Genomic DNA, 17443 nt, shown 5'->3' with positions numbered 1-17443 from the left:
TTTATATATATTTTAGGATTTGTATTCCTTGTTAATCCTTGGATTAGTACTCATGGAAGCAATGTTACGTTGTATTGTTTGAATGCTTATAGGGATGGGAAGAACATGTGTGTTTGTTCATCATGGGGCAAAGACGCCTTCTTGAAAGGCAATATTGAACCGGACCCGGATGAGCTTGACATGGTGTTTGATAGTAGTCCTAGCTATGCGGAGCTGTTGCAACAAGTGAGGAAAGATTTGAATTGGATGGACCCTAGTGATATCGTTGAGTTGGAGAGAAGGCATAATGTAGGTTTTGGAATGCACATCTGTTGGTAGACAATGCGTGTCAACTCGGAGCAACGTTGGGTTGCATACAAGGAAACGATGGCCGAATCACTAGACAAGGCTCTTGAGTTATTTGCAACGAAGAAGGTTGATTCAAGGTTGCATTTGGATAGAAAGAAGAGGATCGTAGGAGAGTACCTTCTAGGATGGATTGGTGACGAAATCCACGGACCAAATCGTCGGATCTGAAGGATTTGGGACAGGGGATTGAGAGGGGGAGTGGAGAGGGCCGCCGCCGCGGCTTCTTCTGTTCTTCTGTAACCGCTGCAATGGGGTGGGTGGGGGAGAAGAGGGCCGCCGCGGCTGGATCTAAGTCACAGTGCAGCGCCCGACGGCTAGGCGCTGCACATTACATGTGTGGCGCCTAGCTCCGAGGCGCTGCACTGCTGGGTGCGGGGCCCATGGCTGCCACGATGGACTGGCGTGCAACGCCCCCGTGCTATGCGTTGCACCATAGGGTGTGGCGCCTGCATGGCGGGCGCTACACAAAAAGGTCAGGGACGTGAAATAGTTTCACGAGTAGTTCACTCTGTGAATTGATTTCGTCCCGAGGTCAAAATTGTCAAATTTGCCGCATATGTTCTTCTCTCCTTGAGCATAGTAGCTAGAGTAGCGGTAATTGTCTGAGCTACTGTTTGCTGCGTCCCTGCACTTGGTTCGGCGTGACTCTCTTACTGCCGACCATGGCTACTGTTTGCTGATACTCTGCACTTGCTTAGGTGTCTCACTGGCACTGCCGACCATGGACAACTCTTCAGATGCTCACAGGAACGCTGCCCACTGGCACTGCTCCATCTTCGTATACTCCGGGGTTGTTTGGTTTGAGACTAAGTTTGCCTAAGGTTGCACTGCTTTTCTTTTCTCTTGTAGTCCGTACGTACGTGATGATACGTGTGTGCTACAAAATATGTATACCTTTTCTTCTTGCTGACCAGGACTTCTTGGGTTTGTACGTGCAGCCGTCACAGGTGCGCGGCGTGGTACCGTGAGTTCAACCGGATGGAGCACCTGGTGGAGCACATGCGGTCGTCGCACCACTTCCACCACGAGCCCCGCTGCGGCGTCTGCGGCAAGCACTGCCTCTCCCTCGATGCCCTCCGCGACCACCTCGGCTTCGGCGCCTCCCTGCCCTCCAAGCCCGCCTGCGCCAACGCCTTCCAACCCCACGGCTGCCCGCTCTGCCTCGCCGTCTTCCCCACCTCCCCCGCCCTCCGCGCCCACTGCGCCGCATGCAAGCTCTCCCGCGCTCCGATCGCCTCTTTCGTGCATAGCCTCACCCGAAGCATGTCGAGGGAGGGCGTGCCAGACGGCAGGGCCGCGGTGGCGCTGCCACCAGGAGGCACCAGGGAATGCCACGTGCCAGAGGTATGCCGACGGCTCGACCGTCGGCATACCTCTGCCACGTGGCTTCCCGTGAATCGTCAGCGCTTTTGACGGCGCCGTCTGTTGCCGTAAGGCAAAAAACACTGCCGACGGCTAAGCTATGCCGACGGCTGGCGCCCGGCCGTCGGCATAGGCCCCTATGCCAAGGGCTATACTACACCGACGGCCTGACAAGACTACGTTGACGTGATCTACGCCGACGGGCCTATGCCGACGGCAGCCGTAGGCATAGATTTATGCCGACGGCAGAGGACCTATGCCGACGGCCCTGGGCCGTAGGCATAGGCTGCGAGTCCGGTAGTGCTGGGGTGCAAGATGGTCGGCGGCGGTAGCGACGGCACGCTCAATGTGTGCGCGCGCGTCTGCGTCGTCGACGAGCACGAGGCCATCCTCTCCGAGAGCTTCATGAAGCCCCTCATCCAGTGACGCACTACCGGTACGGGACCACCGGCATCCGGCCCGAGCACCTTCGCGACGCGCCCACGGTGAAGCAGGCGATGCGGCGGGTGCAGGACACCCTCCTCAACGGCGAGCAGTCCTACTCCTACTCCTACTCCTCCCGCGGCGCCGCCCGGCTCCTCGTCGGCCACGGGCTGGAGCACGACCTCGACGCGTTGGGCATGGACTACCAGGCGCACCTCAGGCGGGACACGGCCGTGTGCCGGCCGCTGATGAAGACCAGCGCTAGGCTCATGAGCAATTCGCTCCGGTATCTCACGCGGAGCTGCCTGGGCTATGATATACAGACGGGTGGCCACCATCATCCCTACGACGACTGCGTGGCCGCCATGCGCCTATACAAGAGGATGCGCGCCATGAGTCACCTGCACCTTTACGGTCGGCCCAAAGACGACGATGATGAGTCCACGGTCAAGGCCTTCCCGGCGTGGAGGCAGCGAGAGCTGGAGCGCATGTCGCCGGAGGAGCTCCTGGCGATGTCCAAGCCCGACTACCGATGTTGGTGCCTCGACGACCGGCGATGCTGACGTACAACAGCCTGCTCCGGTGCTCCCTACGGAATTCGAGTCTTGGTTGGCGCTTTTTATTTGGTGGTGATGATGAAAAAATAAAGAGAAAATAAAATGACGCGTGCGTCCCATGGATAGTTGTCGTACCTTACAATCGACGTGGTGGTCGAATAATCACAGTTTTGCTTTGTTTTTTTTTGCGATCGAAAGAGAGTTTTATTCCATATACATAGGGTTACAATCAAGAGGCACCAACTCCTCAATACAAGGTGGGCTCCTCCCAGCCATACAGCAGTAGTAGACTCTGTACGACTATACACTGCCAACCGATGTGCTATCATATTCTGCTCACGCTTGATTTTTGATGGAACAAACTCTCGAGCCTCCGTATGACGCCTAATCTCTGCTACCAAATGACCATAAGCAAACCTGGACAAGCTGTCCCCGGTCATTGCAGCTAGTGCCATAGATGAATCTGACTGAACAACAATTGGCAGGGAGCAATGCTGCAAGGCCAAGGCCATACCCTGCATTAGTGCATGTAGTTCTGCTTCCAGCGCATCGTTACATTTGAAGTTGCACATGTACGCCGCAAAGATCACACTTCCCTCATGATGCCATAGTACCATACCCGATGCCGCCGAACCATCCTCTTGCATAAAAGCCCCATCCACCAAGAGAGCATCCCGGTCCATCGGCGGTTTCTTCCCGAAGCCATTGGCATCTTCCCTTTCAGAATATTTTCCGTGGAGAATCTGCAATAAAGGTTCAAAGAGTTCATATAGATTTGAAGGTAGTCCGACGTTGCCGTTACAGGAGGAACCTCCTTTCCATGTGTTATGTCCGAGCGTAGAGACCAGATCCTCCATATCAACATAATCATGCAATCCCGCATGTGATCATCGCAATTAGCAAGGACATTTAAGAGCCACTCTTTTCCTGTATCAAGAAGAATTTCTTGGCTTGGGAGTCGCCAAACTGATCTCATCTAAGCCCAAATCGTCCTCGCATGCTCACAGGATACAAGTGCATGAAAGCTAGTCTCCTTCTCCCGGCCGCACACCGGACAGCCATCTCTAGTAGAGATGTGTCGGTATTTCTTACACTCATTTGTAGCGAGAGCTCCTGAGACAGCTTTCCACGCCATGATTTTCATCTCTCAAGGGTACTTGAGAGCTCCATATCCGTTGCCAAATGGGCCTCCAACCTGAAGAATTGCTACTAGATGAGCTGATACGTGTTGAGAGCTAGACATCCGTAGCTAGGTGATATGCGCTACGAATAGTGAACTGTCCAGACCGCTCCGGAAACCAAGCAACAAAGTCCTGCCCATTCCTTGGAGATGTGCGGATCTTCAATATCTCCCTAACATCCATGTCCGAAAAATGCTCCCGAAGCCGTTCCTCATTCCATGCATCATGCTCGTTCAAAAAATCAACCACCCAATTGTAACGACAATTCCTCCCAGGAGTGATCGGTCTAAGGTTGTGTCCACGAGGGATCCAAGCATCCCTCCAAGTATTTATCATTGTACCATTGCCAACTCGCTATATAATGCCTTTCTTCACCAGCTCAAGCCCATGAACAATACCTTTCCACACCGCCGAAGAGTTTGATGAAAACACAGTGTCAAGCAAATTTCCCCTCGGATAATATTTAGCCTTCAATAACCTTGCACATAAGCTAGCTGGGCTATCCAGTAGGCGCCAGGCTTGCTTGGCCAGCAGAGCCTGATTAAAAGCCCTCATGTCACGGAATCCCATGCCCCCTCATGGCCTTGGGCAGCATAATCCTCTCCCAGCTTAGCCATGCCATCTTCCTCTTACCGTTTTCCACCCCTCCCCCCCACCACCAATACTGCCTCATCATCTTGGTTAGGTCATCACACACTGAGGCAGGTAGTTTAAACACACTCATGACATAGGTGGGTATCGCATGTGCCACTGCCTTGATAAGAATCTCTTTGTTTGCAACCGAAATGTATTGTTCACCCCAATCAATAAGTCTTTCCCTCATTCTATCTTGCAGCGTCTCAAATTGCCCCCTATGGATTCTTCCTTTAGGAACTGGTAGGCCAAGATATTTTGGTTCAAACACCTGTTGCGTTACCTCCAACAAATTCTTGATCTCATCCGCAACTGATCCTTTGCAATTGTCAGAAAAAAGGATGGAACACTTCTCGGGGTTTATGAGCTGACCCGTCGTCGAGGAATAAGTATTCAACAAACATTTAACAACATTCGCCTGTTGGCCTGAAGCTTCAAAAAACAGCATGGTATCTACTAGGAAAAGGCCTACTAGTGGCGCACCAGTTTTGCCTACTAATGGCGCACTACTGGTGCGCCACTAGTACCACGGCACTAGTATTAAATACTAATGGCGCACCACTGGTGCGCCATTAGGCGCACCTAGGAGTGCGCCATTAGTATATCACACGGTGTGCCATTACTATCTGAATTAGTAATGGCACACCACATAGGGAGTGCGCCATTAGTATTTTTTTCAGAAAAAAAAATTTCAAAAAAAATTCAAATTTTTTTTCGCTTTTTTCTTAATCTCGGGTCACTATGGCTTAATCTCGGGTCAATATGCTTAATCTCAAGTCAAATCGCACTAAGTGGTCAAACTTCCCAAAAGTTCACCCATCCTCACACTACTCCAGCCCGAGCACGCTTAACTTCGCAGTTCTATCCAACCCCAGCATCAGCTCACTTTACAAGCACATGTTAATATATCTATCATATCAATCCTATTAAACCTTGTTGATGTCTAGGACTTTGTTCATGTTCATGACTATGATGAAATTTTGAAAAATATTTCAAACTTACCGGTCATATTACGTATCATTTTTTAGAAAAACAAAATTCAAAGCCATTTTTTTCCGTTACTAGTGGCGCACCTAGCAAACGGTGTGCCACTAGTAAGTTTGAAATTTTTTGAATTGTTTTGCCTCCAGATCTTAAAAGCCCCGTAATTTTTTTTATGTTAGGTTTTTGAGGATTTTCAAAATGTTTAACGGGGTACCCCAGTAAAATTCGGATGTAACTTTTCGAGTAGATAATTTTTTATATAAAAAACTTTTTCATCCGAGTTAGTATGCAAATGCTATGCCCATTTTACAAATTCTAGAGAGATTTTGCAAATAAAGTCGAAATTCATACTTGCAAATTTCCCAACAACTAGACCACATATCACATGGGAAACTTATTTTCTTTTATTTTTTTGACATTTCCATCATTTTCTTTTATTTATTTTTAAACTGACAAGGCGGTCGGGGGGTGCATTCGGGGGAATTTTGGGTCAAAATTAGTAATGGTGCACCGTGGGTGTGGTGCGCCATTACTAGTTAAACTAGTAATGGCGCACCATAAATTGTTAGTAATGGCGCACCGTGGGTGTGGTGCGTCATTACTAGTTGCGCACCACACCCACGGTGCGTCATTACTAACTTTATACTAACTTTAAAAAAATAAAAAAATATGTTAGTAGTGGCGCACATTACTAGTTAAACTAGTAATGGTGCACTATCCCCTGGTGCGCCATTACTAGTTTTGTAAAAAAAGTTGTTACTAATGGCGCACCCTGTATGTGGTGCGCCATTAGTATTTGAAGTTTAATGGCGCACCTATATGTGGTGCGCCATTGCTATATACTAATGGCGCACCATACATGTGGTGCGTCATTAGTGTCAATTTCATCTATAGCCGTTTTCCTAGTAGTGTGCATCCGCAAATAGGAGATGAGAAATCTCCGGTGCACCCCGACAAATGCTCACCCCGTTCAAGCTTCCTTCATTAACTGACTTAGACAGGAGAGCAGATAACGCATCAGCAACAAAGAGAAACAAGAACGGAGACAAAGGATCACCTTGTTGAAGGCCTCTAGATGGTAAAAAATCATCCAATAGCTTCCCATTAAGTTTAATCGAGTATCTAACTGATTTGACACACATCATTATCTAGGTAATCCATTGATTAGAAAACCCCCATTTGCTAAGGGCCCTCTCCAGAAAATCCCAGTCGACCAGATCATACGCCTTCGAGAGATCGAGTTTGTACGCGCAAGCTGCCCGACTGTTGCTCTTTAGAGACTGAATATGATGAATGCACTCGAAAGCAATTATAGCATTATCCGAGATGAGCCGGCCCGGAATAAAAGCATTTTGGTTCTTCGAAATCAGCTCCGACAACACCGGACGGAGACGATTAACCAAACATTTAGAAACCAGTTTGTATATTACATTGCAAAAGCTAATCGGCCTGAAATCCTTTAGCTCCTTGGGATGAGGGACTTTCGGAATAAGGACGATCGCTGTATCATTAACCCCTTCTGGCATGGAGCCCGAGACAAAAAACTCCAACACTACTGCTGTGATTTCAGATTTTAGAGCGGCCCAATTCCGTTGATAGAACCTTGCCGGGAAACCGTCCGTTCCTGGAGCTTTCAGCGGGCCGATTTGAAAGAGGGCGTTGGAAACTTCCTCCTCAGAAAACGGCGCGCACAACATGGCGTTCATCTGTTCAGTTACCTTAGGTGCAATAGCCTCAAGTACGACATCAGGTGTTAGGGTCGGATATTTGGTGTAAACTTCCTTGAAGTAGGAAGTGGTCATGCGTTGCATATCCGACGGAGAAGTACACCATGAGCCATCAGTGCACCGTAATCTCTGTATATGATTCCTTCATGCACGCCACAAAGCTCGCCTATGCAGATATGCCGTGTTTCTTTCTCCTTCTTTCAGCCACGTAATGCAAGATCTCTGCAGCCACATCATCTCTTCCCTATATAGTAACTCATCAAGTTGATACATCTTCTGGCGGATCACCGCTCTGTCCGCATCTCTTACTTGTAAATCAGCCAGCTCGGCCCTTAACTTCTCCAGTTCTGACGCAACATGGCCGAAGTTCTCCTTACTCCACGCCCGGAGGCCAGTCATCATTTCATGTAGGGCGTCACGCACAGCAGCCAGATTGCCGGCTGGTTTGCTCTTCCTCCATCTACTCGCCACTACTTCTGAAAGCGCCGGGTGGCGTTCCCACATAATCTCGTATCTTGGGGAGGCCCTAGTCCTCCTGGAATCCACGAGAGCAAGCTGAACCAAGATCGGGCTATGGTCAGAACATGAAGATGCCAAGTGAAGAACTTGCGCAGCCGGGAAGAGATCCCTCCAATTTTCATCCGCACATGCTCGGTCAAGGCGAACTTGCACGTTCCTCTCACCCATTTGCCCATTATCATATGTAAAAGGATACCCCGAGAAACCAAGGTCCCACAACTCGCAAGCCAACAAACAGTCACGGAACATCCCCATTTGATTTTCAGAATGCTGGGTTCTAGACATATGTTCATGCTGCCATATCGCCTCGTTGAAGTCGCCACACACTACCCACGGCTCCGAGGAGAATGCACGGAGCTGGGAAAGTGAGCTCCACATGAGATGACGGTTCTCTACTCGAGGCTCACCATAAACGAACGTTGTTCTCCAGTTCTTGTCACTTGCCACATCTACTATCCGCACGTCAATGTACCATGCACAGGACTCCAACACTGTCACTTGCAACTTCTCGTCCCAATGGAGCGCAAGTCCTCCACTAAGTCCATCACTCGATACACCCGCAAAACCCTTCATATGCAGTCTCCACTTTAGTTTCTCCATCTTTGAAGAGGCATGTCTAGTTTCCGAGAGAAAGACAAGCCCCGGGGAATTGGCTTTAGAGAGGGCCAACACCTCATGAATTGTCCGGCGGTCACCCCCCACCACCCGGCAGTTCCACACTAGGATATTCATTTCGTACGGCGGTCCTCCTCGAAGGAGGCCTCCGATCTATCACCAGACACACCACTTGAATCAACTCGAGCCCTCTTGCTGTTATTGCTGCTTGTAGGTGAGGCCTGTACTCAATCCTCACCCATCCCCTATGTGAGCGTCAACACACCACTCGGCCTTGCTAAAGCATTGTCCTCAGGTGTTGCATCATCCATGGATAGTCTCTTGCAAGCAGCCAGATCTCCATGCTTGGATATGTGTCCATCCTTTGTCGGGCTTGAAGCTGTATCCAGGATGTCCGGGTCGACCACTGTTTTCCCCGGCGACTGCTACTGTTGAGATTGAGGTGTAGGTTGTTTCTGACTCCTGCCCCGGCCAAAACTGTCATTGGACGGGGGTTTATTCAGCCCATCCATATAGAGCCATGAACCATACTTCTTGTCCTTCTCCTCATGCACACCAGATCCGCACTCTTTGTAGTCATGACCAATGAGCCCACATACACTACAGAAGTGCGCCAATTTCTCATAACGCACCAAATAGACTTGGCACTCTTTCCCCCTTACAATGCTGACATACTTGGTGAGGGGCCGACGAACGTCATGCCGAACCCTAACCCTAATGTAATCACCACGGGTATTTCCGTTTAATCTCATCTCCAAGATCTCACCAGAGTTTTTCAGCAGATTTTCCACGATGTTCTTCCTGCAGAAGCCCTCTGGTATCTTGTGAATCTGTAGCCAAATTGGGATGAACACCATGGGCACCTCCTCTGCCTTCGTAAATCCATCATATGGGACCATCAACACAAGCAAGTTCCTGAAAAGCCAGGGCCCTTGATACATCATGCGTTCCCAATCTCCCAAACATGATGCCTGCACAACAAAAAGCTTCGGGCCAACCGGGTGGAACCTCACCGGCCACAGTTTTGCTTTGTTGGAAGTAAGTTGCCTGAATTTCAAATGTGGGTGATTCGATTTTGTATGGGAACAGAGATGGAGGCGTGATGGGGGGCACCGAGGCAGCCGGCGGCGGCGACGAGGCGAGGGAAGTGAGGCACGGGGATGCCGGCAAGGCCTCATCTAGGAATAAGCCACATCCGGTGGAGGCGAGTTAGAAGGTTAACGGGTGTAGGTGCGGGGACTGCCGGCATCGAAAATGGAGGTCGGTAGGGCTTGACAGTTGATAAATAGATCGAAAGTTATTCTCAAAATAAAAGATAAAATATTATGGCATTTGAATTTTGAAAAATCAATGTGCAGTATATTATTATTACACTGAGATGGCATACTTGACGCCGGCGGGCTCCTTGTGCAGAACTTCTTTTAGCTTCGACATGTCTCTCTCCGGCACCGCCAACAGAGTAGGGACCGGCTACACGTAAGTCACAAGAAAAATTATTTCTGGGCAAGTTGATTTTCTGGGTCATTAAATTAAGATCCAACGGCCATCCTTATTTCTTCTTCCTCTAGCTTTTTTCTTCCTTCAACCATTTCTTCTGTCACAAAATCAACTTCCCCAAATTACAACTTCAGTCAATTTACATATAGCTATTGTAATGGAGAATGTGCTCCAATCGAGCGTGTCATCGTATGGTGGCGATGATCAAGTTTCTTCCGCGAATGAAAACTCCTTCCGAGAGATCTGCATTGCAGAATACACCGACATCTGTCTTATGATGGTGCCCGTCAGTTTGGTTTTAGCATGGTGAACAAGGTGCTCCGGGTACGGCAGTAGGGCATTAGCAATGTAGCACCGGCTCATCGTCCACCTTCTTAAGATCTTTGGTCTGAACTCTGAAGGAAGGAGCTGATGTAATATTGTAACCTGATCTGGAATAGACAATAGAACATCGACATGTGCGTATACCAAATGGACTAACACAGATAGAGAGACCACTGAAATTACTATTGATCCCATGATTGAACCACAATTTGACAGTCCAGCACAACAACTAGTAACTGAGCTTTAGGTATGCTTGAACTTCGATTGTTATATGAATTGTTGCATGTCCACCATCATTCCGTCGTAGTCTTGGTGGTTAGCATACTCGGCTCTCACCCGAGAGACCCGGGTTCAAGTCCTGGCGACAGAATTTTTCATTTTAAATTTGCTATAATTTTAGGCTCTTAGCTTCTGTTGTTCCATTTTTTTTCTTGTTGACGCATTGCTGTTAGACCTTTAGTCCCGGTTCGAGTCACCAACCGGTACTAATGGGGTTTGAGGCATTAGTACCGGTTCATGGCACGAACCGGTACTAAAGGTCACATTTTCAAACTCCAACCCCCCCCCCCTGGATCGCCTTTTCAGTTTTAAAAAAATAAAAGAAAATGATGAAAATGTCAAAAAAAAAAAAATAAGTTTCCCATGTGATATGTGGTCTAGTTGTTGGGAAAATTTGCAAATGTGAATTTCGACTTTATTTCAAAATCTCTCTAGAATTTAGTAAAATGGGCATAACTTTTGCATACTGACTCGGATGAAAAAGTTTTTTATATGAAAAATCATCTACTCGAAAAGTTACATCCAAATTTAAGCGGGGAGAACCCCGTTAAACATTTTCAAAATCCTCAAAAACCTAACAGAAAAAAAGTTATGGGGCTTTTAAGATCTAGAGTGGAAAAAATCGAAAAAAATTCAAAATGTGGTCAAACAATGGTCAAACAATGGTCAAACTAATTATTCTAGAATATTAGTGTTACTAAATAATTATTTCAGTTATTTTGAATTTTGATCAAATCTGGTCAAACTGTGGTCAAACAATGGTCAAACAATGGTCAAACTAATTATTCAAGAAATATTAGTGTTACTAAATAATTATTGTTTTTTAAAACAATAGTTTCAAACTCAAACAGTGAAATGTGTCACTTCATGCTCACGCAAAATTCCTGAGGGTTAATAGGATTGACATCTTACTATTGTCAGGAAAACAACAAGTGCAGACTTGGAAACGAGGGAGAATAGAACCCGGAAGTTAAGCGTGCTCAGGCTGGGGGAGTGAGAGGATGGGTGACCGTTCGGGAAGTTAGATGATTAGGAATGATGAGGGGTGATTAGAGATTAGAGGATAAATTGAGCAGTGATGAGGGGTGGTGATTAGAGATTAGAGGTTAAAATAATTCAGAAATTTGAAAAAAAAATTCAAAAAAAATCATAAAATTTCCTTTAGTCCCGGTTGGTGGAGCTCCACGTGGCCGCGACCTTTAGTCCCGGTTCCAGTTTGAACCGGGACTAAAGGGGGGAGGCATTAGTAACGACCCTTTAGTCCGTCAACCGGACTAAGGCCCTTACGAACCGGGACTGATGCCCCCTTTTCTACTAGTGACACACACACACACACACACACACACACACACACACACACACACATATATATATATATATATATATATATATATATATATATATATATATTGACTATTCGACACCCTGGGTGAGGAATAGTTATTCTTCACCCCCTCTTTTTTTACATCAATGCACCGTAATTTTACGTTCCGTAATTTTATTTTCTTATTTCATACGTAAAAAGAGAATGTAAGAAAATATATAATCGTCATAAAAAATATTTTATATTACGTAAAATTACAAACGTAAAAATATAGTGTAAAATATAAATAAAATCTAACTTTTCTGATCTTGTGACCACTATTTTGTTTCTTTATGTTAAAATTTATGTAGTGAATCGATATGAATATAAATATTTGTACTCGAAATATAATTTATTTATGAAATGGTCGTAAGATTACCTCGGTTGAAGAATAATTTATTTTGTACCCTGGATGATGAATAGTACCAATATATATATAACCACATCGTTTGGCGACCTAAATTTGTTCGACATGAAGAACCAACATGGCATCTTTCTCATCGTATCTATGTACTGGCTGTTATTTTCTAACTGAATTTCGAATATGAAATGCCCTTAATTTGGGTGTCCCTTAAAAAAGAAAAAATGTCAGGTTTTCTTTGTAAGCTAAAAAATCTCAAACCAGCTGGTCCGTGCCAGGCAGGAGGAGCAACCCATCTCAGGAAGCTATCTCTAAGAGCATCTCCAATAGCCGCGCTAAACAAGCGCCGTGCCGCAAATTTGCCCATTTTAGCGCGCGCGCAATCGGTAGAGTGTCTCCAGCGGGCGTGCACTAACCGCGCGCGCGGCATATAGAGTTGGTTGCGCGGTCCGAATCGCCATCGTGCGCTGCGTATTTGGCATGCCCGCTTCTGCGCGCGGCACAGACGAGCGCTCGCGCCGTACTCTCTTCCCCGCGCCACCTTCGCCCCGCACGCGCCAGCGATGCGCGAGCTGACACGATAGACGCACGCGCCGGCACCCCCCTCAACCTATCCTACAGCCGCGAACCCTCCACCGCCGCCGCCGCAAACCCTAGCGCTGGGAGCGTTGACCTCGCCTCCGCCAGAGCTCCTCCGAGCATCGGCCTCGCGTGCGGCCTCTTCGTGCCGCCGCGGATGACCTCGGCGACTGATGGCGTTGCGCCGGCGCCCGTCGTGATGAAGCCATGTGCATCCCCCTCGAAGCTCCCAAATGCGGCGTGGCCGAAGAAGGGCAAGACATCCGCGAAGAAGAACAAGGTCTCGGATGGCTCCGTCACCTCAAAGGCGCCGAGGAAGAAGCTTGCAGGGCGTGTGACGAGCGCGGCGGCTATCAAAGCGCCAGCAAGCTCACTTGTTGAGCCGGCGGCCGACGCGCACAATATGTTCGACGATATGCCCCAAAGGTAAAAAATCCCCAACTTTTTTCCTTCTTATTTTTTGAGTGCATACATATAGATAGCTTATTGCATTGTTCTATATACTTTGTAGTGTGAACGATGATGCATACATGTCAACTATGCGTGTTGGCTCGAACAATTCGCATTGGTCTCAAACCAATGACATACATTTTGAAGACCATGAGTACGAGGTGGACGAGGATGGTGAGGGCATTTTCGATGCACCGAAAGGAAGAGGAGGCAACTACACCAACGACAAAGATGTTGTGCTATGCAAAACTTGGTTGGACGTGTCGAGGGATCCATCCGTTGGAGGTGATCAAAGTAGAGATGCTTATTGGCTCCGGATGAAAGAACACTTTTATCTTTGCAACATGAGTGGAATTGACCGCTCCGCACGATCGCTTCGCTCCCGGTGGTCGACCATCAATAGGGATTGTCAACAATGGGCGGCCGCACAAAAAGCGGTTGACAAGTTGAACCCAAGTCGCACCAATGATGAAGATAGGGTAAGTGTCATTTCATCATTCCTCATGTTCATTATGCTTGTTATTGGTGTTTCTTGTGCTAGCTTGTTTTGTTTTCATGTAGTTAAATATTGCACAAAACTTGTTCAAAGGAGAGGAGAAGAGGACAAGAAGGGGAAGATCAAGAAAGGAAGGTCATTTACCTTGCCTCATTGCTATGAAGTATTGAAGGATGATGAGAAATGGAAGAAGCTTGAGGATATTGATGATTTGGATTTGAGCAAAAAACGCAAGCGAACAATTAATTTGGAAGATGATGAGGAGGAGGATGCATCAAGTGAAGATGGCAAGAGAAGCCCCACACCAAACTCGGTTTCATACTCGAAGCCAAAATGACCGGATGGCACGAAGAAAGACGCAAAAGAAAAGAAGAAGAGGAAAGGAGATTATGAGCTCAAAAATGCTATGGAAGCAAACGTAAGAAAAGAAGCCAACGCGGTGAGGAAAATTGCAAGGAACCAAGATGTTGCGGCCGAGGAGAGGAGGTTGGTGGCCGAGGAGAGGAGGGTGGCGGCCAAGGAGAGGAAAGTGGCATTGGAGGAGAGGAAGGTGGGCATGAATGAGCGAGCTAAATTGTTGGAATTGGAGAAGCACTTGTTCTTCTTGGACACATCTTTGTTCAATGATGCGCAAAAGGAGTATGTCAACCTTGCCCGTGAAGAAGTCTTGATCCAAAAAAGAGCCATGATTCGTACAATGGGTGGCGGTGGCCTTGGCGGCGTGGGTGTCGGTGGCCTTGGCGGCATGGGTGGCGGTGGACTTGGCGGCATGGGTGGCGGTGGCCTTGGCGGTATGGGTGGCATTGGTGCGATTGGTGGCTTTGGAGCTACCATGGGCGGCATGGGTTCCATGGGTGGCTTTGGAGCTACCATGGAGACCATGGGAGGCATGGGTGGCTTTGGAGCACCTCCGGGCGGCTTGGACGGCATGGGTGGCATGGGTGGCATGAGTTTTGCGTCTCTCATTGGGGGCATGGTGCATCTCCGGGCGCCGGTGTGCCACCTTCGCATGAAGATGCCGTTGAACATCTTGGAAACACCTTCTGAGCTTCACGTGATGAGGATACGGCGTGCAACAATGAAGAGGGGGAGGAAGAATCATCTTCGGAGGAGTCGGATGAATCGGAGGAAGATGAGGATGAAGATGAAGACGAGGACGAGGCTTGATTGTTGTGCCTTTCGTTTGTTTCATGAACTTGGTTTGCATTTTGAACTTGGTGGAATTATGTTGTTGGCATGAACTTTTGGGCACGAACTTGGTTGAATGGTGTTTGTGATTCAAATTATATGTGATGTGTTTTGTGTTGATGTGTGAAATTTGTGCCCAAAATGAGAACAAATGTAGACGTCGGCTGCTCGCGCGCTACTGGAGCTGCGCACGTGCGCTGCATTTTAGCGCAGCTCCTGGAGCCAGCGCTGCGCGATGCGCCAAATCTGGCGATGAGCATGCTGCAACCCAGATTTTAGCGCGCCACGTGTTAGGCGCCTGTTGGAGATGCTCTAAGGGATGACAGGGAAAAGCACACAAACCTACCGACCGTATGAAATGAGGCCAGTTTCTCTATATAAGGAACTCCCATATGAGAGTCCTCTATTTTCAGCGCTATATCATTCACACTCCGGAATTGATGTACTTTTTCTTCAAATTGATGAACTTTTTTTTCTAAAATCGCTGAACTTTTTCCAAATTCGTGTTTTTTCAAAATCGATGAACATTTTTTTTCAAATTCATGAACCGTTTTTTTAACTGATGAACTTTTTCCAAAATCGACGGACTTTTTTGAATTTGCGAACTCTTTTTTGAATTTATGATTTTTTAAATTTTTGTGAACTTTTTTGTAAAGTCAATAGTCAATAACCTGGAAAGTAGTGCGTGGTTGTGGTCAACAGTCAACTAGCGACCTGGGATCGAGCGACGAGCGACTCGAGCGAAGAGTGTCAACCCTTCTGCACCTCCCAATCGGATCAAGCTACCCAGAATGCCAGACCGGCGGACGCGCGGGCTCAGTCCCGACGCAACGGTTGTCAGGGAGAGAAGGGACACAGGCGACGCCATGGCGGGGAGAGAGTGGACGGGCGATACCTTAGAGGGAAGGGGAGATAGCGGGTAGAGGAGAGGACGGGCTTCACGGTGACGTGGAGGAGAGATTGTGGGGTGAGGATAGGAGGGGGCGAGCTATGCTATGGAGGGGAGGGGAAGTGGCGGTTGTGATGCGGTGAGAGAGCGAGAGGACCCAGCTGTTGTGAGGGAGTGGGAAGAATGAGTCTATGTGTTGCGGTTTGGTGAGAATAAGGGCACAAAGCAATGTAGATGACAAAAAACTAACAAACACAAAGCCTTATCATGTTAGGCTTTTTTTTCTTTAAGAAAATGAGGAAACAAGCAGCAAGGTAAGGCTAAAAATCATTTTTAGAGAATAGAACAACAAATGGCCCATAGGACGGAATCATAGTGGCGCCGCACATATGGAGGCTAAATCTAATAAGAAGCATTCCTAAAAAAGTACTAAGAAGCGGGCATAAAGGGCAGCTACACAAGCATGGCGTAAGAATCGAAGGCGGCTACAACACCACTTCACGCCAAGGATGACTCCCCTGGCTAATGCCGTTCAGTCGTGATGTGTCAAGAAGGCTCCAGCAGTTGTCCCGAAGGCTGCTGATGAACTAGTCAAGCTGAGGTCGGTCCGGCCGTCGTCCCAGCGGTTTCCAAAGTTGCAACTGAATCACAATTTATTACACTATGTAAGCTGAGTGTTTTATAGATCGCCACTCTATTAAAGCATTGTCGCGGGTCGTCCATAAGTCCCAAGCAATCGCCGCAAAACCCATCCAAACTATTCGTCCTTCACTTCCATGATTCCCATAAAAAAAGGTGTAAGTTAGCAAACCTCACCGGATTCCAGGTGCAACTTGTGGTCTCCCTAATGACACTTCAAATAAACCTTGCAATGATGCATTTAAATAGGACATGGTCGCAAGTTCCATCTTGGCCACACCAAATAGATTTCCTATTTGTTGACCCTGTCCATTTGATCACTTGATCACTAGTCCGAATTCAGTAGCAAGTTGTCAAAGAATTATTATTTTTTAATTTTGGAAGGAATCTTCATCTTCCAGATATCCAGCACCTCACCTTGTGCATCCGTCGTGAACATTTCTCTGTATAGGGATCATGTAAAGAGTTTGCCCGGAAGGTTCCAACTTCCAATAAATCTAGTCGTCCCCGTTGGTTAACCTCACCCGGCTAGCTCATCCCGGATGAGGTCCCAATACGCCACTTCCAAGGGTCCAAACGCCCGTTGGTTAACCTCACCCGGCTAGCTCGTCCCGGAGGAGGTCCCAATCCGCCACTTCCAAGGTCCCAAACATTGCTGGAACGACGAAGTCCATATGTCGTCTACCCCGACCTCCATGAATCTTGCACTTGGATTGTGCCTAATCACAAAGAATCATGGAATCTGTATCTAAGGGCCCCCTTCCCTATCCAGTGATCAAGCCAAAAGTTGGCAAGCCACCCATCTTTTACTTCAAATTTGAGATGGGGCAAGCATCCCCTATCCCAAAGTTTTTTTTGGATCATTGCTCTCTAGGTATACATCATCGAATTACATAGCAAGTGAAGTTGATTTCGATTATTTTCCGATTGTTGCAGGTTGTCTTTTTCTATACATGTGAAATTCGTTATGCGGTATATGTATACGTGCAATTAAAAAAGTGCAATGCACGGGCATTCTTTTTTTTGCGG

The 17443-nt window shown here is 47.6% G+C and overlaps 1 pseudogene; it reads left to right on the top strand.

Annotated features, from left to right (window-relative positions):
• Window positions 1-1069: 1069 nt before the first annotated feature.
• LOC123064740 (RNA exonuclease 4-like) lies at window positions 1070-2696 on the top strand (annotated as a pseudogene).
• The last annotated feature ends 14747 nt before the right edge of the window (window positions 2697-17443 follow it).

Source organism: Triticum aestivum, chromosome 3B, assembly GCF_018294505.1.
Source record: "Triticum aestivum cultivar Chinese Spring chromosome 3B, IWGSC CS RefSeq v2.1, whole genome shotgun sequence".
Classification (NCBI taxonomy): domain Eukaryota; kingdom Viridiplantae; phylum Streptophyta; class Magnoliopsida; order Poales; family Poaceae; genus Triticum; species Triticum aestivum.
Note: the sequence above shows the minus strand (reverse complement) of the source record. Positions and strands in the feature narration are given on the sequence as shown.